At 44.6% G+C, this 23,119-nt stretch overlaps 1 protein-coding gene and 2 non-coding genes across 3 annotated transcripts in view; all 3 read left to right on the top strand.

The window, feature by feature from the left end:
* Positions 1-23,119, top strand: part of CCDC102B (coiled-coil domain containing 102B) — a 448,125-nt gene that overhangs the window by 37,647 nt on the left and 387,359 nt on the right. The window lies entirely within an intron of this gene.
* LOC114812542 lies at positions 9,039-9,178 on the top strand. The gene has a single exon (XR_003760193.1). It is a non-coding gene; the product is annotated as a small nucleolar RNA SNORA7 (small nucleolar RNA).
* Positions 18,034-18,172, top strand: LOC114812608. Its single transcript, XR_003760259.1, has one exon. It is a non-coding gene; the product is annotated as a small nucleolar RNA SNORA7 (small nucleolar RNA).

Below are 23,119 nucleotides of genomic sequence, written 5' to 3'. Positions count from 1 at the left end.
TGTGGGGAGGGGAAGGAGGAAGAGCAGAGGGTAGGAGGGGGGAAAATGGGGAGGGGAGGAGGAGCAGAAGGAAGGGGGGACTCAGCCTTGGAAGGCCTCCTGGAGGAGATGAACTCTCAGTAGGGCTTTGAAGAGGGGAAGAAAGTTAGTTTGGCAGATGTGAGGAGGGAGGGTATTCCAGGACAGTGGTAGGACATGGGCCGGGGATGACGGCAGGACAGCCGCAAACAGGGGACCGTGAGGAGGTGAGACGCAGAGGAGCGGAGTGTATGGGTTGGGCAGTAGAAAGAGAGAAGGGAGGTATGATAGGAGGTGGCAAGATGATGGAGAGCTTTGAAGCCAAGAGTGAGGAGTTTTTGTTTCGTGTGAAGGTTGATAGGCAACTCCTGGAGGTTTTTGAGGAGGGGAGTGACATGCCCAGAGCGTTTCTGTAGGAAGAAGAATAGACTGGAGTGGGGAGAGAGAGAGACAGGAGGAAGGGAGATCAGAGAGGAGGCTGGCACAATAATCCAGTCGGGAAATTATGAGAGCTTGTACCAGCATGGTAGCAGTTTGGATGGAGAGGAAAGGATGGATTTTGGCGACATTGTGAAGATGAGACTGGCAGGTGTTGGTGACGGATTGGATGTGTGGGGTGAAGGAGAGAGCAGAGTCAAGGATGACAAGGATGAGGAGATGTAGATTTGGGTGTCATCTGCGTAGAGATGATAGTTGAAGCCATGGGAGCGAATGAGTTCACCAAGGGAGTGAGTATAGATGGAGAACAGAAGTGGGCCAAAAACTGACCCTTGAGGAACCCCTACCATTAGTGGATGGGAGGGGGAGGAGGAGCTCGCGAAGGAGACCGAGAATGAACGGCCAGAGAGATAGGAGGAGAACCAGGAGAGAACGGAGTCCATGAAGCCAAGGTGAGAGAAGGTGGGCAGGAGAAGGGGATGGTTGACAGTGTCAAAGGCATCTGAGAGATCGAGGAGGATTAGGATACTGATTAGGATTAGGATAATGATGATGGATGTGTATATTGGGTGCAGTGTGGGAATGATTAATAATGATTATGGTATTTAAGTGCTTACTATGTGTCAAGCACTGTTGTAAGGGCTGAGGTAGATGCAGAACATTCAAGTCTGACACAGTCTCTGTCCCACATGAGGCTCCTAATTTAAGTAGAAGGAGAACAAGTATTGTATCCTTTATTTTACAGATGAAAAAACTGAGGCCCAGAGAAGTGAAGTGACTTGTCCAAGGTTACACATCAGGCAAGTGGCAGAGCCAATAGGGCCCCAGTCCACAGACTCCCAAACCTGCACTCTTTCCACTAGTCCATGTGTGGTTTCTTTAAAATTTCAGGATTTTAAGATTTCAAAATGGCATGTTGGCATGTTGCTAGTTGAACACTATCAGTAGTCATTATCAATATCTATTCTAAAAAGCTCAGCTGAAGGGGTTTGGTTTATTTGGAGATGAGACACTCTCTGTGGCACAGTCTAGCCCAACCTGCTTACACATTCCTGCATTCTGGGGTAGATTTGCCTACTGTCCCTGCATGTTATAGTAATGAGTAACAATAATAATCAGAATAACAATTGTGGTACTTGTTATGTGTTTACTCTGTGCCAAGCACTGTATTAAGCACAGGGGTCAGTACAGTGTATTCAGATCAGATAGAGTTCTTGCCCCATAGGGGCTCACAGTCTAAAGGGGAGAGAGAATAGGTAAGAATGGTATTTGTTAAGTGCTTTCAATGTGCCAGGCACTGTACCAAGTGCTGGGGTGGATACACACAAATTGGGTTGGACACAGTCCCTGTCCAACATGAGGCTCAAAGTCATTCCCCATTTTACAGATGAGGAAACTGAGGCACAGAGAAGTGAAGTGTCTTGTCCAAGGTCACACAACAGACAAGAGGGGGAGCCGGAATTGGAACCCGTAACTTTCTGGCTTCCAGTTCCGTGCACTATCCACTACACCATATTGCTTTATTAATAGTCACTGTGATACTTAAGTGTTTACTATCTGCCAAACTCTGTACTATTAAGCAATGGAGTAGACATAATCAGATCGGACACAGTCATTGTCTCATTTAGTGATCACAATCAATCAGTGATATATCTATTGAGTGCATACTATGTGCAGAGCACAGTTTTTTAAGTGGGTGGAGGCTTTAATGGTATTCCCTATGTGCTTACTATGTGCCAGACACTGTACTACGTGCTGGGGTACCTAGAAGCCAATAAGGTTGGATACAATCCATGTCCCACATGGGGATCAGAGTATTAATCTCCATTTTACAGATGAGGTAACCAAGGCACAGGGAAGTGAAGTAACTTGCCCAAGGTTACACAGCAGATAAGTGGCAGAGCCAGAATTAGGACCCAGTTCCTTCTGACTTTCAGACTGGTGCTCTCTCCACTAGACTGTGCTACTTCCTAGGAATTAGAACCCAGGTCTCCTTGAATGTTCTTGGTTTTATATCCTCATTTATTTTGAAAGTGAAACAGATATTCCCACAAGTTTCCTAACCACTAATCTTGAAGAATTTAAAAATTTTTGTTTGAAAGAGAAGAAACTAAATCCAATAGTGTTTTCCCCCAAGCAGCATTATGAAATCATTGCTGGAGAATAGGCCATCTGTAATGTAGCCTCTTGGAAGCTGAACAGCAGTTCAATTACAGATAGAGCTGCCAACTCCCACAATTGTTTCAATAAAACTCCTAAAGTTATCTACATTTAAAATACAAATTTCTTGTTTAGTCTTTAAGCAGGAAGTGATCTACTGAGGAATTTACCCCATAATTTTCTTTTTATTGTTCGTAATTCTACATATCCCGTTTCAACGATTCCATATTAAGAGATGATTGTGCGAAGATTCATGTGATAAACTCAAAAATAGCTATTTAAATGCTGTGTTGTTTGTTTTAGTATTAAAGGAGCATGATCGGATGAGAACAGCTGCAGTTTCAGCTCTTCGATTCGGTTCCAGTGTTTCGTTTTGGCTAAGTGCTCTTTGGAAGTTGTTGATTTTTGTATCCCTAGACCAGCATTTTGCTTGTTAAAAAATGTAATGAAGATGCATTACATAATGAGTTGACCCAAAGCCTCAGGGAGGGTTGAGGATCTGACCTTTCTTGAATTCAATTCAATCGTATTTATTGAGTGCTTACTTTGTGCAGAGGGTGTATATTGTACGCTTGGGGGTGTACAATATAACAGACATGTTCCCTACTCACACAGAGCTTACAGTCTAGAGGGGGAAAGGCTTGGTTGTGTTTGTTCCAATTCCTATCATAAGGACAGAGAGAATGCCCATCAACCATCAGTTAATAGTATTTATTGAGCACTTGTTCTGTGCAGGACACTATAGTAAGCCCATGGGGGAGTACAGTAGAGTTAACAGACATGTTCCTTTCTTTCAAAAAACTAGTAATCTTGCAGGGAAAGGAGACACTAAAATAAATTCAGGGAAGGGGAAGTAGCATGTGCATATACAGAAAGCAAGAAATGAACATAAATGAGAAGTAGCCTGGCATAGTGGATAGAGCATGGGCCTAGGAGTCAGAGGGTCATGGCTTCTAATCCCGGCTCTGCCACTTGTCTGTTGTGTGACCTTGGGCAATTCACTTCACTTTTCTGGGCCTCAGTTACTTCATCTGTAAAATGGGGGATTGAGACTGTGAGCCCCATGTGGGACAGGAACTGTGTGCAACTCGATTTGCTTGTATCCACCCCAGAGCTTAGAACAGTGTCTGGAACAGAGTAAGTGTTTAACAATTACCATAATTGCTATCATTATTATTAAATGCCCCACAGATGAGCACCCAAATGCACTGACACAGGAGCACTGGAGTGGCAGTAAGGGGGAAATAGGGTGGAAAAGCAGTTGATTACATTTATTGAGCACTTACTGTGTGCAGAGCACTGTACTAAGCTCTTGGGAGAGTACAATATAACAATAGAACAGACACAGTCCCTGCCCATAACGATCTTACAATAAAGAGGGGGGACTCAGACATAAATATACATACATTACAGATGTGTACATAAATGTTGTGGGGTTGGTCGGAGATGAATAAAGGGAGTAAGTTAGGGCAGCGCAGAAAGGAGTGGGAGAGGAGGAAAGAAGGGCTTAGTTAAGGAAGACCTCTTGGAGGAAATACACCTTTGATAAGACTTTGAAGCAGAGGGAGAGTCACTGTCTCATTCATTCAATCGTATTTATTGAGCATTTACTATGTGCAGAGCAGTGTACTAAACTTGGAAGAGAACAGTATGACAATGAAGAGACATATTCCCTGCCTCCAAAGAGTTTATAGTCTAGAGGGGGAAAGATTGGCCTCATGGAAGAGATACGATTTTAGAACAGCTTTGAAGATGGGGAGACCGGTGGACTGCCAGATGCAAAATAATCATTCTAGGGTATTTACGGAGCACTTACTGTGTGGAGAGCATTGGATGAAGTGCTTGGGAGAATGTAGTACAATAGACTTGGAAGACAGGATGCCTGTCCTAAAGGAGCCTATAGTCTAGTGGGGAGACCGGTATTAGAAGCAGAGTGGCTTAGTGGAAGGAGCAAGGGCTTGGGAGTCAGAATTTGTGGGTTCTTATCTCGGCTCCTCCACTATCAGCTGGGTGACTTTGGACAAGTCACTTAAATTCTCTTTGCCTCAGTTCCCTCATTTCTAAAATGGGGATTAAGACTGTCCACCGTTGGACAACCTGATTACCTGGTATCTACTCCAGCGCTTAGAACAGTGCCTGGCACATAGTAAGCGCTTTACAAATACTGTCACCATCATTATCGTCATTAGAATAAGTGAGCTAGGGGAAGTGGCAGAGTATGCGCAAGTGGAAATTGAAACAAGAAGAAGTTCCAGGTAAGAGGGAGGGTGTGAGCCAAAAGGCTGGTAGCAAGAGAGATGACCTCATTAAATGGTAAGCATTGATGGGTGGGAAGAGGTTGGGGTCTTTGTCAACCACTTTGCAACTAAATACCATGCTTTGCTCCTTCAAATCCTATGAAAGATGATCCAAAAGATGGAATCTCTGTCCTAACCTCTCTGAGGACTGCCCCGCCAGCTGGAGTTAGAGCTGGGTTTGGTTGTCTCTGCCGCCCCACAAGTTGAAATGCCTCAGAGGGGAAGCCTAAGAAGTCACAGCAGTGGTCCAAGGCACAAGAAGCAGTGTGGTCTAGTAGATATAGTAAGGGCCTGGGAGCCAGAAGAACCTGAGTTCTAATCCCAGCTCCTTCATTAGTCTGCTGCATGACCTTGGACAAGTCGGTTCCTTTCTCTGCCTTAGTTACCTCATCTGTAAAATGGGGATTGAGACTGTGTGCCTCATGAGAGACATGGACTGAATTCAACCTGATTATCTTTTATCTACCCCAGCATTTAGACAGTGCCTAGCACATAGTAAGCGTTGAAGCAAATGCCAGAGGGCAGGAGCAAAACTTGATGGGAAGTATGACCTGGGTGGGAAGGAGCAAAGGTAGACTGATCAGATGATCAGGCTTATGATATTTACTTTTCCCCAACCAACCCACCCACGGGGGTTCAATAACAACGATGGCTTTTATTAGTGCTCGCTAGGTGCCAAGCTCTTGGATAGACACAAGATAATTAGATCGGGCACAATCCCTGCTTCACACAGGGTTCACAGTCTAAGAAGGAGGATTAATCCACGTTAATATAAGTGTTTAACCAGCTTACCTTGATTACTTTATCAGACTCCGTGCTGATCTCCCTGCCCCCCGTCACTCCACACTTCACTCTGTTCACTCCACTTCAATCCAAGTTTCTCCACTCCTCAAGAAACTCCAGTGGTTGCCCATCCACCTCTGCAGCGAACAAAAACTCCTCACCATTGGCTTTAAAACACTTATTCACCTTGCCCCCTCCTACCTCACCTTGCTACTCCCTTACTACAACCCAGCCTGCACACTTTGCTCCTCTATTGCCAACCTTCTCAGTGTTCCTCGATCTCGTCTATCTCGCCGGCGACCTCTTGCCCATGTCCTCCCTCTGTCCTGGAATGCCCTGCCTCGCCATATCTGACAGACAGTTACTCTCCCCCAGCTTTCAAAACCTTGCTGGTCACATTTCTTCTAAAAAGCTTTTGCTGACTAAACCCTCTTTTTCTTTTCTTCCACTCCTGTTTTGCCCTGACTTGCTCCCTTTATTCATCACCCCCTCCTAGCCCCATAGCTCTGATATACCTTTTTGTAATTTATCTATATTAATGTCTATCTCCCCACTAGACTGTAAGCTCACTGTGGGCAGGGAATGAGTTGGTTATATTCTTATGTTGTACTCTCCTAAGTGTTTAGTACCGTGCTCTGCACACTGTAAGCCCTCAGTAACCACCACTGATAGATTGACTGAAAGGATATTTTATCCCTATTTTACAGATGAGGAAGCTGATACACAGAGAAGTTAAATGACTTGTTTCCGATCACACAGCAGGCTGGTGGATAGGGCAAGGGTAGAACGTGATATTCTGGCTCCCACTCCTGGTGTTCTTTCTACTAGTCCCCACCTGTCTTTCAGTTGGAAAGATGAAGCTGGTGTCATATGGAGCAGGTGCCGGCAGACTGTCCACTGGCTTCCTCATGGTTCCTGATCCCTTCAGCTTCTTCCCCATGATCTGGACAACAGGAGGCATATTTTAGTGAGAAGGGCATGGGCCTGGCTGTCAGGTGACCCGTGTTCTAGACCCAGTTTTGTCACTGGTGTGCCGGATAGCCTCGGCCAGTCACTTAACCTCTCTGGGCCTCCATTTCCTCATCTGTAAAATGGACACGAGATACGTTGTGAATCCTGTGTGGTCTAGAGACTGTATCTGATTTGATAACCCTGTATATACCTCAGTAGTTAGCACGCAGTAAGACTTAATGAATGCTATCCTCATTATTATTATTACCGAGATGTGAATGGCTATCTCATGCCGGCAGACCAGTCAATATAAGCTTCTTGTGTTCAGGGTTTGCACCTGCCAACTTTTGTATTGTTCTTTCCCAAGCACTTATTACAGTGTTTTGCACACAGTAAGTGCTCAATAAATATCACTGATTAAATGATTGATTTCCGACTCTGAGAGGTGATGAAGCCTTCTGGCCCTGCCAAAGAAATGAGAATGAGTTGCAGAGACTATCTAAAGATAATGTCTAAGCAATTACTCATATTATCAGTCAGTCAATCAATCAGCAGTATTCGTTGAGCTCTTACTTTGGGCAGAACACTGTAGTAAGCACTCGGGATATTACAGATTGGTAGACATCTTCCCTGCTCAGAAGGAGCTCTCAATCCTCGCTCTGACAAGCCAAGTCTCTTAATCCTCACAGAGCCCTATCAGAAGGGAAGGTTGTCCCTCGTGAGGTTAAAAGCGGAAGACTATAGTTTGCTAATCACCACAGTGCTAAGGAATCCTATTGCCTTTGTCATTTTCAGGGGAAACATTTAGTGGATGAAGTCATAGCATGTTCTCAGGACCCTGGGATTGCAGTCCTCTTCTCCACACGTCATGGAGGAGGCATGGGTCTGTTCAAAGCTGAGGTTGTTTGTGGTGGAGTGAACGTGAAAAGGGAATGCAGAAAGACTTGTAAACACTCCTTTCTGCCACTGGTGTGCAGTGCAGTCCTGCAAATCCCATTCTCTGCAAGAAAAGTCTCCTTTAGGATTAGAGGAAGCAGAGCCGGATGCATGAACTAGAGAGCCCTCAGCTCCATGTTGTCTGGGTTTCATCACAGTACCCTTTGTATATGTAGCACATTTCAGCAGGGCCATGGCTTCTTATGGTTTTGGTGGTAGGCAGTGATTCTGGCCTGGCGCTGAAGGGCAGACTAAACCCGGTGAATGGGACAATCCATTAAGTTCAGTGATAGGTACTCAGCGCTTCCTGTGTTCAGAGTATTGTGCTAAGCTCTTGAGCCAGTAAAATGGAGTTGACAGGATCCCCGCTTTCAGGGAAGTCAGTTTATTAACTTGGCCAGCAAGGGCCAGGAGCATTTGGAGAGAGAGCTGAAGAGCTAGAAGCTGCTTGGATTAAATTGTGAGCTACCTTAGATAGACTGTGAGGTCACTGAGGGCAGGGCTCGTGTTTATTGACGTTGGCCTCCTGAACACTTTAGTACCCAAAGCCTCCTTTTGAATATAAGGGGGTCCAAGTACACCCCAACACACACACATACATCCACACTCAATTTATTTCCTCACAAGCAAACGAGATGCAACCCCCAGATACAGCTGCTGGATGGAATCTGCAAGAAAGGAGAAGTCAGCTGGTAAATGACACACCAATGTGTCAGTTGTTGTTGTGGAGTACAGGTAGAGCTGAGCAGTAATGGTATTTATTGAATGTTTGCTGGGTTTTGAGTATCCAGAGTTGTCCTTTGCATCTGAAGGACATCTATGAGCATGTGTATGGCTGTGTATGGTATGCCACGACCCTCGCCGCAGTGGCCACACGAAAAGGTTGTTGCATGTTGTGCTTAATGTTCGCACCATCTGGAGCTATTGTCTCTTTTACCTCCTTGTCAATGTCCCCATATGAAGCTTTTGCTTAAAGGGAACTCTCTTCTTGCCTGTGTCCAACCTGATTAGCTGCTATCTACCTCGGTGCTTAGAAGAGTGCCTGGCACTTGTTAAGCGCTTAACAAATGCCACAAGTATCGTTATCACTGTTATTAGTAGTGTGTCGGACAAGTTTCTCCTCAGCAACTGATCCTCAGTTTTCAGCTGGGATACAGCACTAATCCATCTGCACAACTGGCAGCAGTTATTATCCTCTCCATGGGAGAAAATGGACTCACTAGACACTTAGTCTTTTTTACAACAATCCATGGACTAAGCAGCTTCGTGACCTGCTGCCATCAGCAAGAGAAGCTGAACAATTCCCCAAAATTACTTAGGGGTGCTACATAAGGAAAAAAGCTGCTCCTTTGTACCCTAGGAAACACTGTGGGGCTTCTCTTCTTCTTGACTCCCATTCTGCCCCCAAGGTCAGGAATACCTCTCAATCAATTAATCGAGGAGTAACATTTAGTGACGTTCTCAGGATTGCACCTGGAGAGTTTCCAGTACTCTTCCAGCCTCGACTACAGGAGAGAGAGTCAAGCAGAGGCATATCCATTCCATTCCTAGCTTGGGCAGTGGCTAGCCAGTGGAAGGCAAAATCTGCTACAAGAAAAAACTCCCCCGTGCTGGGTAGCGGCGGCATGGGAGAGAATCAGTGATGGAGACTCAAGTTTACTGCACGGAAGGAGGCCATGGTGAACCACTTCTGTATTTTCACCACGGAAGCTCTATGAATCCACTACCAGAGTGATTGCAGATGGAGGTGGGGCGTTCTGGGAGAGATGTGTCCCTGATGTCCCTATGGGTCAGAGGCGACGACAGAATAAGGCAAGTATACAGTGAATGCTTACGGTGTACAGTACGCTGTACTAAACAATTGAGATAGTATAGTACGAGGAGCTTCCAGTCTAAAGGAGGGACAGATGTTAAAATAAATTACAGCTATGTAGATAAGTGTGTTTGTGAAGGGGGGGAGGTGGAAGTGGAGGTTTAGGCTGGAAACTAAGGTCATTCACATGCCCTTTGTTACTTCAAAGGCTTAAAGGGGACAGAACAAAGTGCAGAGGTGACACTGAAGGGAGAGGGAGCAGGGGAAAAGAGGGCTTAGTCGGGGAAGGCCTCTTGGAGGGGATGTGAGTCACCTCAGTTTTCAGCCTTAAACCTCCTCTTGGCAATATCTGAAACTCTCCAAAGGCAAACACGTTTCTGGCTAAGCAACAGTAGGAGAGACTGTTGATGGGGATATTCACAGTTTTTAGAATTGGAAACAGATGTTCCTGGCAGAACAAGAAAAAAGTGTTTAATGCTCGAAATGTCTGATGTACATTTGGGGGAAGCTTCTCTTAACTCACCAAATTTGAGGAAGAGCAAGGGGTAGAAAACTCCCAGTCATTGCTTGAATTGCCATAAGCCAACTGTTTTGACAGTGGCTTCGGGTCTAAGGGCTTGGGAGTCAAAGATCGTGGATTCTAATGATGGTTCTGTCACTTGTCAGCTGTGTGATTTTGGGCAAGTGACTTAACTTCTCTGTGTCTCAGTTACTTCATCTGTAAAATGGGAATTAAGACTGTGAGCACCACTTGGGACAACCTCATTACCTTGTATCTACCCCAGCACTTAGAACAGTGTTTGGCACATAATAAGCGCTTAACAAGTACCATTATTATTATTATTACCTACGGAGGCTGCATGTGTCAAACATAAAACCAGGAGTTTATTTCCCTTTGATGTTTGCGGGTGTCTATGATCAGTCACTGCTGTTTGTTGAATGTTTTTTTACTGTGTGCAGAGCATTGAGCTGAGCATCTGTGAGCAGGCAATAGACTTAGTAGACGCAATCCCTTTCCTTCAGGACCGGCACTGTGGCTGTAGACTATAATTACTCCATGGGTGTAAGATGTGTCATTTTGGTTAAACCTCTGTACAGCACCAGGCCCAGTAAACATTTGGTTTAAGAATGACTGAGGCAGTGTGCCCTAACAAAGAAGAGATTTGGAGTTGTTATGTCATGTGACTCGGTTTCCCTATAGCCTCCTCCTCCGATTCCCAAGTGAAGCCCACACACTTAGCTCCTCTAACGCCAACCATCGCACTGTGCCTGATTCCCGTCTATCTCACGGCCAATCTCTTGCCTAAATCCCGTCTCTGGCCTGGAACGCCCTTCCTCTTCATTTCCGACCGATGATAACTCTCCCATCTCAAAGCCTTATTGAAAGCACATCTCCTCCAAGAGGCCTTCCCTGACTAAGCCTTGCTTTCCTCTTCTCCAAGTCCCTTCTGCATCACCCTGATTTTCTCCCTTTATTTATCCCCCCTCTCAGCCCCACAGCACTTACTAGATATGTATGTAAGTGAGGGGCTGCAAGCACAGGGGCATGATGGTTTCTCCATTTTTCAATAGGCATCTGGGACCACCATATTCTTTTTTATGGGCCATCCGGCACTGTTTAAGTACCTGGTTCCATGTGACCTGTGACAAGCATAATAATAACTGTGGTATTTGTTAAGTGCTTACTCTGTGCCAAGCACTGTAGTAAGCTCTGGCATAATCAGATAATCAGGTCCCCCATGGGGCTTACAGACTAAGTAGAAGAAAGAACAGATATTGAATCTTCACTTTGCAGGCAATGGAACTGAGGCACAGAGAAGTGACTTGACTTGCCCAAGGTCACAGCAGGAATGTGGTGGAGTTAGAATCAGAACCCAGGTGCTCTCACTCCCAGGCCCTTCTTCTTTCCCTTAGGTGGAATGGCTTTCTCTCAGAATCACTTTCACCTTTCACTTTCACCCCTGTGGGACCAGCTTCCCAGCACTATCAAAGATGTTTATTGCTAATTAGAGCTTGTCTCACAATCAGAGTTATGCATTTCTTCAAGCAGAAGATCATTTCAATAACACTCTCCCACATTTCTACACATATGTGATCGTGCGTGTGTGCACGTGTGAGTTTCTTGCTGCATGAGCACATTTATTTCCATTTTGTCTTGCATCACACTGCGAGATAGAGAAAAGAAAGAGACAGATTTATTATTCCATCGTGGATGCTGAAATATGTTTGTTTTACAACCAGGCACTGGGAATTGAATCTGGTCTGGAGCAAAGAAAAGGAATGTCTTACTGGGAAAGGAAAAGATACAGACAGTCTGTTAAGCATGATTTTTTGTGTTTAAAAGGCAACTTAATTTTGCCTCTGTTTCCCTCCGGGGACATTGATTGATTCTTTCATGTTAATTAGATGCCTCAGAGCTTTAGCCATGCAGAAGAACTCATCAGACCAGAGTCTGACTGACTTTCTTGAGTTTTATGGAGATTGACCAGGCCAAAGAATGCCGTTTTTTTTTGTTTTTTTTTTGGCTTGAATTTGGTTCTGCGTGTTTTTATTTTGGAGTGTCCTGAAAGTGGTGGGTGTACACTGTCAGTATCCTTCTAGACCATTTACAAATCTTATAAGACCACTTTTGTTCTCTAGGCAAATGAAATGAATGGATGCGCTTCCTGCCACCCTTAAGAAAGCACATGGAAGCTGGGAGCCTCGCCCTGGGTCTTGCTTCAACCAATCAATCCATCAGTGGTGTTTATTGAGTGCTTACTCTGTGAGGAACACTGCTCTGACATTTGGCAGAGATGACGAGAGTAAGGCACTTACAAACAAGAGGAAGGAAAGTTGAGAGCAGCCAAAAGAAAAGTGATCACGTGAAAGGTGTTCATTCCTTCAGTGAATCGAATTTACTGACTGCTTACTGTGTGCAAAGCGCTATTTTAAGCGCTTGGGAAAGTACATTGGCCCACTTGGAAAACAGGACTGTCCAGTCATTTAGTCAGTTAGTCAATTGTATTTATTGAGTGCTTATTGTGTGCAGAGCACTGTATTTAGCACTTGGAAGAGAACAATAGAACAGATGCATTCCCTGCCCACAATGAGCTTGCAGTCTATTTCCTTAATTCATAATCTGGTTGACACACACCTTTGCTACAAAGTCTAGCATAGTGGACAGAGCAAAAGCCTGGGAATCAGAAGGTCATAGGTTCTAATCCCAGCTCCGCCACTTGTCTGCTGTGTGACTCTGGCCAAGTTCATTCATTCAGTCATATTTATTGAGCACTTGCTGTGTGCAGACCACCGTACTAAGTGCTTGGAAAGTACGATACAACAATGAAGAGAGACAATCGCTGCCCATAACAGGCCTACAGTCTGGGGTGGGAGATGTGGGGGTAGACAGACACCAAAACAAGGGTAAACAGCTATCGATATATATAAAAAAATGATATATATACACATATGCATAAGTGCTGTGGGCTGGGGGGTGGGGGGTGGTTGGCGCGCAGCAACGGGACTGAGTTTAGGTGATGCAGAAGGCACGGGGAGCTGAGGAAAAGGGGACTTAGTTACCTCAACTGTTAAATTGGGATTGAGATTGTGTCCGATTTGTACATTCCAAGTGCTTAGTACAGTGCTCTGCACATAGTAAGCACTCAATAAATGCTATTGAATGAATGAATGAGCTCTACATGGAACAGGGACTGTTTCCTACTTGATTTGCTTGTATCCACCCCAGCACTTAATACTGTGCCTGGCACATAGTAAGCCCTTAACAAATACCATCATCATCATCATAATGTCTTTTATAACTAAAGAAATTCAAACTTCCACATGTTTCTCAGACCCTTCCTCTTAATTCCCATTCCATCAGAGAGTCCTGCATGATGAGCAAGTTTCTTCTTTCATGTGCTGATAGTATGAAGGCAACATAATAATAATAATGGTATTCGTTAACTGCTTACCATGTGTCAGTCACTGTACCAAGTGCTGGGCTGGATATAAGCAAATTGAGTTGGACACAGTCTGTCCCACATGGGGATCACAGTCTTAGTACCCATTTTACAGATGAGGTAACTGAGGCACAGAGAAGTGAAGTGACTTGCCCAAGGTCACACAGTAGACAAATGGCAGAGTCAGGATTAGAACTCATGTTCTTCTGACTCCCAGTCCCGTGCTCTGTGTGCAGTAATCTCTTCTCAAACACAGAAATCTCTTCTCAAAGGAATTCCTCTTCTGATGCTCTAGACAGAACTTGGGTTCATGGTATGTGGAAAAACTTTCCTTGAGCAATCTTTCTGTTGATGTCACTGCGCACAGACTTTGTCCTAGAGCAGTGCCAGAGATGACAAGATTGTCCAGTCTGGACTGATGAACCTCAGTGTGGTATCTAGACTGTAAACTCGTTGTGAGCAGAGAATGTGTTTGTTATATTGTTATATTGTACTCTCCTAAATGCTTAGTATAGTGCTCTGCACATAATAAGCCCTTAATAAATACAATTGACTGTTATTCTGCATCTGGCATGCTGGTTGCCCAGTGACCTCTGGAATAAAAAGTAATGAAAGGTGGTTGGTGGGTGACGTGGATGGCAAGAGAGAAGAGCTTTGTCTTTGGAAATGAAGAAACTAGGAGATCCCAAGGAAGCAAATGATGGGGGTGGGGAGGGAGTGTTGAGTGGTCTAGTGGAAAGTGTACGAGCCCTGGGAGTCAGAGGACATGGGTTCTAATACCGACACTGCCATATATTTGCTCTGTGACCTTGGGCAAGAGACTTCACTTCTCTGTGCCTCAGTTACCTCATGTAAATTGGGGATTAAGACTGTGAGCCCCATGTGGAACAGGGAATGTGACCAATCCGATTACCTTGTATCTACCTCAGTGTTTAGAACAGTGCTTTGGCATAGAGTAAGTGCTCAACGAATACCACCATTATTATTATAAAGATTATTATTATAAAGGTCAAAGTGCTCTGAGATCCTCTCTACCTCGGGCTCAAGCAGTGCCCGAAAGCAGGGACTGGGAAAAAGGGTTAAAAATTGAAGCTTTTCTTGGCCAGGCACGTCAGGTTTCTGGGAGATGAAATAATGCGGGACACCATGAGCAAGACTGGAATGAAATGGCAGCCTTGGGGGCCTCTTGTTCCACTGAATTGATTGATCCTGGCAACAGAGAAACCACTCAGGAAAAAGCAAAGCAGAGCAGGCCCAAGACAGAGGTCGGGAAGGCACCATGTTAGCACTCAGTCATACACTGGCCCAGTGAAGCACAAAGAACACAACCTTGCTAAGGCGAGAATTTTGGAGGTCATTTAAACCAGAATGCAGTTGAAATACTACAAGACCCAAACTGTGGTAACAAAATGAACTTGAGCTTCAGTGTCTAACTTCTAGGTAGGACCAAGCTGACCCTCTAGCCCTCCCGGATGATGATGCATATATAATTTTAGCTTCGTGAACAGTTATGTCCCACTATGGACTTGGCAGTCATGGTGCTGAGGCCGACTGATCAATGTAGACAGCCTGGGGAATTTCAGAAGTGATTACAAGTGATTCAAGATGTCTTTTATAAGATCCTGCCTCTCACCTGGCACATCCTCCCTCTTCATATCCAACAGACAATTACTCTCCCCCCTCTTTCAAAGTCTTATTAAAGGCACATTTTCTCCAAGAGGCCTTCTCTGACTAAACTCCTCATTTCCTCTTTTACCGCTCCCTTCTGCATCATCCTAGTACTTGCATTTGCACCTTTTATTCACCCCTATCTCAGCTCCAAGGCACTTATGTACAGATCTGTAATTTATTTATTTGTATTAATATCTGTCTCCCCTTCTAGACAGTGAGCTTGTCTTGAGCAGGGAATATTCTCTTATATTGTAACTTTGTATTCTCCCAAAAGCTTAGTACAGTACATGCACATGGTCAACACTCAATAAATATGATTGATTGACTTCCCTAAGGTCACACAGCGGACAAGTCAGTAAGTCAATCCGAGCTTGGACTAGAACCCAGGTCCTTCTGACTCCCAGGCCTGTGCTTTATCCACTAGGCCATGCTGCTTCTCATTAATCTCCATGCTACTCACTGCAGGCATCCTTTGGTCAGAACACAGAAAAAGAAACAAAACCACACTTAGTATATATTGTGGTATTTATGCTGAGAAATACACAAATCACACACCTAGTCTTTCATAAGGTACGTCACGTCACATCTCTGTGCCTCAGGTACCTCATTTATAAAATGGGGATTAATATTGTGAGCCTCGTGTGGATCAGGGACTGTGTCCAACCTGATTAGCTTTTATAATAATAATAAAAATAATTATGGTATTTTTAAATGCTTACTATGTACCAAGCACTGTTATAAGCACTGGGGTAGATTCAAGGTAATCAGGTTATCCCACGTGGGGCTCACATTCTGAATTCACATTTCACAGATGAGATAACTGAGGCACAGAGAAATGAAGTGACTTGCCCAAGATCAAACAGCAGACAAATCCTTAGAACCTACATCCTCTGGGTCCCAAGCCCATGCTCTTTCCACTAAGTCACTCTGCTTCTCATGCTGCAGAGGTGGAGACAGCATACTAGTAGGAGTCACAGACAAATACAGTGAACTACACACTTCCATGGATAAACATGGATGCAGACATGCAAAGCCACATACAAATTCACAAAGATATATGTGTGTATGCATTTTTCTATCAGTTTATAGTAAAATAATCTATTGAGTAAAAAATTTATGCTAGGGACATTGAGTTTTCTTAGAATAATGGTCTGATCATGATAAGTGCTCCATAAATATCATTGGTAGATTGATAAGTAGTGGGTTCAATTATGGCTGATAAGACCAGTGTGTAATTAATCATCACTTCCATATTGTATGCATGCAGAGATTTCCCCTTACTTCACTGTTAAATTTGTTACACGGAGTGCCTGGGACTAATTTCGTTATCTCTTTTGGTGTCATCATCGCCCAAAGTCTCAGCAACAAGGCCACTATCCTATTTCTGGTTTCTGTCTTCTATAGCAGTTCCATGAAGGATGTTGGGCAATAAAATTGCTCAGTCAACTTCGGTTTCATCTTGTTGATGCCACTCTGGTGCCAGATACTGTCATTCTCTCAGAAGAAATCCTTCCGGTCCTTATTCAGTTTCCAACTTCCTTGTCTATCGTTGCGTCATTAGGCCAAGTGAAAGCATTCAGATAGGTGTTGTGGAAGGAAATTGCTGGCTATGATTAGGCCAGGCCTGGTACTTTATAAAAGGGTTTAGAAGCAGTGTTGCCTATTGGTTAGGCTCTTAGGCTCTAATCCTGGCTCTACCATGTGCCTGCTGTGTGACCTTGGGTAAGCCACTTTGCTTCTCTGTGCCTCAGTTACCTTATCTTGAAAATGGGGATGAAGACTGTAAGCCTCGCAAGGGACAGGGTCTGTGTCCAACCTGATTAGTCTATATCTCCTGCAGTTGTTAGAACAGTGGCTGACATTTTGTCACATCAGCCTGCAGGCAAGACGGCTGTAGAAGACAGCATGAAGAGACTTTCCCCTGCCTGGAACCTGGGTCAGCCTGGAACGCATCACAAGACTTTCACCTCAAAACCCCTCCTCCTCCTTTGTTGATGTCACCCTTTATTAGGAAAGTCTGGCCACCGCATAAAGTATGCCAATACTTGGTAGGGTGAATCCATCAACCTCTGCTAAATGGGATCATCTCTAAGGATAATGTTTCATTAACATGTCATAGAACAGGGTTCCGGAAAAGTGGTGTGGAACCATTTTCTTCTCTCCTCTAACTGATATGTTCAGGAAGTGCGTTTCAATTCGGGGAGGTCACGGTTAAAGATGCCTTTCAGAAATCGATTCGGGGAACTAAGGCTAGGATTAACGATCTACTGCGATAGTTTCAGCACTGAATTCTCTCCCCTTTCTTTCTGAAGATGTTGATAATAGTAGCATTCTTGAGTTCCTGTGGAATTTTCTGTGTCCCATATACAGATGTCTAATCAGCACATCCACTCCCTGCCTATATGTCTACCAACTCTGTTGCACTGTACTCTTCCAAGCACTTAGTATAATGCTCTTCACATAGTAAGTGCTTAAAATCTACCAATGATGATGATCTCTTGGATCCTCTATCAGGCACTTTTTAACTTTTCACAGCTCTGGTCATGTCTGGTCATGGTGCTTGTTTCTGTAAGAATTGGAGTCACTCGATCAATCTTTTTTATTGAGTGCTTCTGGTGGGCCAGCACGGTACTAAGCCCTTGAGAGAGGACAAGACAAGAAAGCGGGTAGATGTGATTCCTGCCCTCAAGAAGCTTACATCGAATGGAAGAGTTTAAAATCGAGTGGTGGTCATGCCTTCATTTAACTTGATGGACAAAACTTTCTTCCTAAGGTGTCATTATTTATGTTTGAAGTTGGGATGAGGAGATCACTGAAGGGTTGTGACCATCTTGCCAAGATTCCTTAATTGTCTATGCTGATGGGGGAGCTATCATTTGAGAAGTACCATAGTCTAATGGAAGGAGCTTGGGCCGGGGAGTCAGAGCACCTGGATTGTAATCTTGATGCTGCTGCTTCCTGGCTGACCTTGGGCAAGTCACTTAACTTCTCTATACCTCAGTTTCTTCTTCTGTACAATGGAGATTGCCTCTCAGGGTCGCACCTAGAGAGTTTCCAGTACCCTACCAGTCTCGGCTATGGGTAGGGAGAGTCAAGCAGAGGCATACCCATTCCATTCCTAGCTTGGCCAGTGGCTGGCAAGTGGAAGGCAATCTGCTACAAGTCAAAACTCACCCATGCTGGGCAGCAGCGGCTTGGGAGAGAGTCGAGGGCGGAGATTTGCTTTTACTGCGCAGAAAGCGGCAATTGTAAACCACTTCCATATTTTTTACCAGGAAAGCTCCCTGGGCAGCAGCGGCTTGGGAGAGAGTCGAGGGCGGAGATTTGCTTTTACTGCGCAGAAAGCGGCAATTGTAAACCACTTCCATATTTTTTACCAGGAAAGCTCCCTGGATACACTACCAGAACGATTGTAGATGGAGAGTGGGGCATTCTGGGAGAGATGTGTCAAGTTGCCATGGGTCGGAAACGACTCAACGGCATAAGACAAGACAAGACAATGGAGATTAAATACCTGTTCTTCCTTCCTTTTGAATTGTGAGCCCCCATTGTGGGAAAAGAACTGTGTCTAACTTGTGAACTTCTGAAAGGCTAGAGACCATGTGTGACTTCCCCCCTTGTATTGCTTCCCAGTGTTTAATACAGTGCTCTACACCATAATCACTTAATGAATACCTCTACTACTTCTACTCCTACATGACTATCTTGTATCTACCTCAGTGCTTAGTACAGTGCTTGGTAGATAGCAAGGAATTAATACTATAATTGTCATTCAGTGGTGTCTTGGCCAGCGTCGAAACTGGCCGCTGCTCATCTTTGAGAGAACTCAGACTTCAGTGGCTTTTGCAGAGACTTCTTAGAGTCTCTTCCATGGTCTCCTCCTCTGCTTTCCACTTCTTAGAGTCTCTTCCATGGGCTCCTCCTCTGCTTCCCACCCCCTGTCTATGGGGACCCCCTCAAGGCTCAGTTCTGGTTCCACTTCTGTTCTCCATCTACACCCCTTCTCTTGGAGAACTCATTCCTTTCGTAGCTTCAACAACCAGTTCTATGCAGATGATTCTCAAATGTAGATCTCCAGCCATCAGCTCTTTCCTCCTTTCCAGGCTTGTGTTTCCTTTTGTTTTCAGAACCTGTCTTGGATGTCCTGATGAAGCTTCAACTTTAACATGTCCAAAACAGAACTCTTCACATTCTCAGCCAAACCCTGTCCTCCCTGTGACTTTTCCATCACTGTAGCTGCCTACACCACCACCGACATCCCTGTCTCACAAGTCCGTAATCTTGGCATTATCCTCTACTCGACTCTCTCATTCAACCCATAAATTCAATCCGTCACCGAATCCTGTCAGTTCTACCTTCAGAGCATTGCTAAAATCCACCCTTTCCTCTCCATCCAAACTGCTACTACACTGGTCCAAACATTTATCCTGCCTTTACTATTGCATCAGCCTCCTTGCTGACCTCCTTGCTCCCTGTCTCTCCCCACTCAAGTCAATACTTCTCTCTGCTACCCGGATCGTGTTTCTAAAATGAGTTTAGTCCATATTTTCTTACTCCTCAGGAACATCCAGTAGTTGACTATCCCCCGCCACATCAAACAGAAGCTCCTTACCATTGGCTTTAAAGCACTCCGTCACCTTGCCCCTCATATCTTCCCTTGCTGATTTCCTACTACAACCCAACACCTCACTTTGCTCCTCTAGTGCCAATCTACTCACTGTACCTCAATATCATCCATCTCACCCCCTTGCCCACATCCTACCTCTGTCCTGGAACTCCTTTCTCCTTCATATCTCATAGATGATCACTCTCCCCACCTTCAAAGACTTCTGGAAATCACATCTCCTCCCAGAGGTCTTCCCCTAATAAGATTTCATTTCCCCTTCTCCCACTCCCTTCTGCATCACCCTTGCACTTGGGTTTGTATTCTTCATTAATCCCACTCTAAACCTCACAGCACTTTTGTACCTGTCCATAATTTATTTTACTGTTCATCTCCAGAGCACACGCATACTCACTTCTGCCACTTGTCAGCTGTGTGACTTTGGGCAAGTCACTTAACTTCTCCAGGCCTCAGTTCCCTCATCTGTAAAATGGGGATGAAATCTGTGAGCCCTACGTGGGACACCCTGATTACCTTGCACTACCTCAGCGCTTAGAACAGTGCTTTGCACATAGGAAGCGCTTAACAAATATCATCATCATTATTATTATTAAAACAGACAGTTGCTGGTCAGACACAGCTCATCCAAGAGCAGCCATTTTCCCAGAAGTGGCCAGAATAAACATGAGACTACTGGCAGTATTAGAGGTCTGGGTACCTCAGACCTTTTGTAAATGCTTCAAGGGGTTAAACAGATGAGAATGATGATAATAATAATAATGATAATGTTGGTATTTGTTAAGCACTTACTATGTGCCGAGCACTATTCTAAGTGCTGGGGTAGCTACAAGGTAATCAGGTTGTCCCACATGGAGCTCACAGTCTTAATCCCCATTTTACAGATGAGGTAACTGAGGCACTGAGAAGTCAAGTGTCTTGCCCAAAGTCATACAGCTGACGGATGGCAGAGCCGGGATTAGAACCCATAACCTCTGACTCCTAAACCCGTGCTCTTTCCACTGAGCTATGCTGCTTCTCTGCTTATCATCATTAATAATAATGATGGTATTTGTTAAGCGCTTACTATGTGACAGGCATTGTACTAAGCACTGGGGTGGATACAAGCAAATCAAGTTGGACACAGTCAATGTCCCATGTAAGGTTCACAGTTTCAATCCCCATTTTCCTGCTGAGGTAACTGAGGCACAGAGAAGCGAAGTGACTTGCTCAAGGCCACACATCAGACAAGTGGCGGAGCTGGGATTAGGCAAGGATGGTTGTTTTCTGGGCTGTGAAACACTTTGTGTATATCACTGGACATGATCCGGCAGGGTGATCCACTCACCACACCCCTTTATGTTGTGCTCTTTTTGGAAAGAGTGCAAGATGGGCAGACTTCCCAAACTCCTGTCAATTACTGGATGATACCACTCCTGAACAAAGATATCAGTCCAGTGTACAGTTATCCTTCCTTCTAGCTCATCCTGAGAATGGATGTAAACCATTGAAAAGAGCAGTGGCAAAATGGAAGATTAGGCAGCAATTTTTGCATGTTCTGTTTTCAAGGAAGACTTTAGCAATCTCAGATCAAGAAAAATTTATCTTCTACTTGAAGTATTGCTGACTTTAGAAGCGGAGCACAAGTGCACATATGATGCATTCTTTCCGAGTCCAGGCCATCCCAGTCTTTGCCTTCGCCCCTCCAAAGTGTAAGGTCCTTGTGGAGAGGGATCGTGCCTACCAACTCTAACGTAATGTTCTTCCCCAAGCGCTTAGTACAGTGCCTTAATACCACTGATTAATGGATTATCCAGGATTCAGGGAGGACGCACCAAACTCGGTCTTTGTTTCCCAGACCCAGAGACATGAGTCTCTGGGACTCACATGAGAGATGTGAGTCCCACGCTGTTCCCAGTGAGCAGCTTTAGCTTGCCGTGGCAATGGCTACTGAACAATGTGGAGCCTTGCCTCTGGTCCTCTGTTTGTAGCATATCCGTTCCAATTCACAATGGGTAGCAAACTTGAAAATGGAATTCCTCCTCACATGGGCCGTGAAAGGATATCCAACCTAGAAAGGTCACTCCTTAGTGGATAGACCAGGGGCCTGGGGGTCAGAAGGACCTGGATTCTAATTCTGGCTCTGACACTTGTCTGTTGTGTGACCTTGGGCAAGTCACTTCACTTCTCTGGGCCTCAGTTAGCTCGTCTGTAAAATGGGGATTAAGAGTTTGAGCTCCATGTGGGACAGGGACTGTGTCCAATTGGTATCTATCCCAGCATTTAGAGCAGTGCTTGGCATACAGTAAGCACTTAACAAGTACCATTATTATCCTTATTTATTTTTCAGGCTTCTTTGCCTGAGTATCACTACCACTTCGCTGTGGTCTGTCAACACCCTGGATTTGAAACAGATGTTAAGGTCTGCGCAAAGGGAACTGTGGGAAAACCAAATGCCTAGGTGGTTGATGACTTAGCAGAGGGACTGCAAGACCCAGTTTTGTCTTTCACACTCCTTTCCTCTTCTTTCTCCACATCAACCATCTCAGCCTGAACAAATCTTACCCGGCTGCAGAGAGAGATGACAAAATAATTTGTTTCGGTTAGAAAAAAAATCAGTAAACGTTGCGGAGAAAGGGAAAAAAAATCCCCTTGATAAACATAGTGGTAGAAAGTAGCACAACACTCACAGTCTGTCCTCAGGAACAGTAGATGTGGATATTCTCCCTGACTTTAGAATTCACATCAGGTATATCTGTCATGAATGATCCCCAGTCAGAAGGGTAGCAGAGCCTGGATACAATTGTTCAGAAGTCAGAAGGAAAGGATGAAAAGTGCTATAAAAATATGCCTGTCGGTCTTGAGGACACCAGTTTAGAACAACAGCTGCCACCTGGTTTGGGGGCTACGACTGGGTAGGAAATGTGGAATCCAGGGCTTTTAAACGAGGCAATACCCACAAGAATAGGCTGCAAATCCTACCCACTTGGTAAAAGAGTTGTATCAACTAGGGATGGAGAAGCTGGAATTGTTAGAAACTGCTAGCTCAATATTTCAGTAAGCATACGCATGAGCAGGAGCTTTGAGGAGGGTGGGGAGGATGTTTGCTCTAAAAGAGACACTTACGCAGCCTGAGTTGGACAGATCCTTCTATATTATCGACAAATGCAGTCTCCTTGTGAACTTGGCCAACTAAATTATGGCATGGAGGGCACAGATCGATGGATTCAACTTAACCAGTTGAAGTCGTTCTTGGGAAAGAAACTGATTTAATAGTTATGGCATTTGTAAAGCACCTACTATGTGCCAGGTACTGTGCTAAGCACTAAATAATATTTGTGGAATTTGTTGAGTGCGCACCGTACTAAACGGTGAACAATAATTGTGGTTTTTGATGATGATGATGATGATGATGATATTTGTTAAATGCTTACTATGTGCCAAGCACTGCTCTAAGCACTGGGGTAGATACAAGGTAATCAGGTTGTCCCAAGTAGGGCTCACAGTCTCA

This window comes from Ornithorhynchus anatinus, chromosome 5 (assembly GCF_004115215.2).
Source record: "Ornithorhynchus anatinus isolate Pmale09 chromosome 5, mOrnAna1.pri.v4, whole genome shotgun sequence".
Taxonomy (NCBI): domain Eukaryota; kingdom Metazoa; phylum Chordata; class Mammalia; order Monotremata; family Ornithorhynchidae; genus Ornithorhynchus; species Ornithorhynchus anatinus.
The sequence above is the reverse complement of the archived record's forward strand: the minus strand, read 5'-3'. Positions and strand labels throughout refer to the sequence as shown.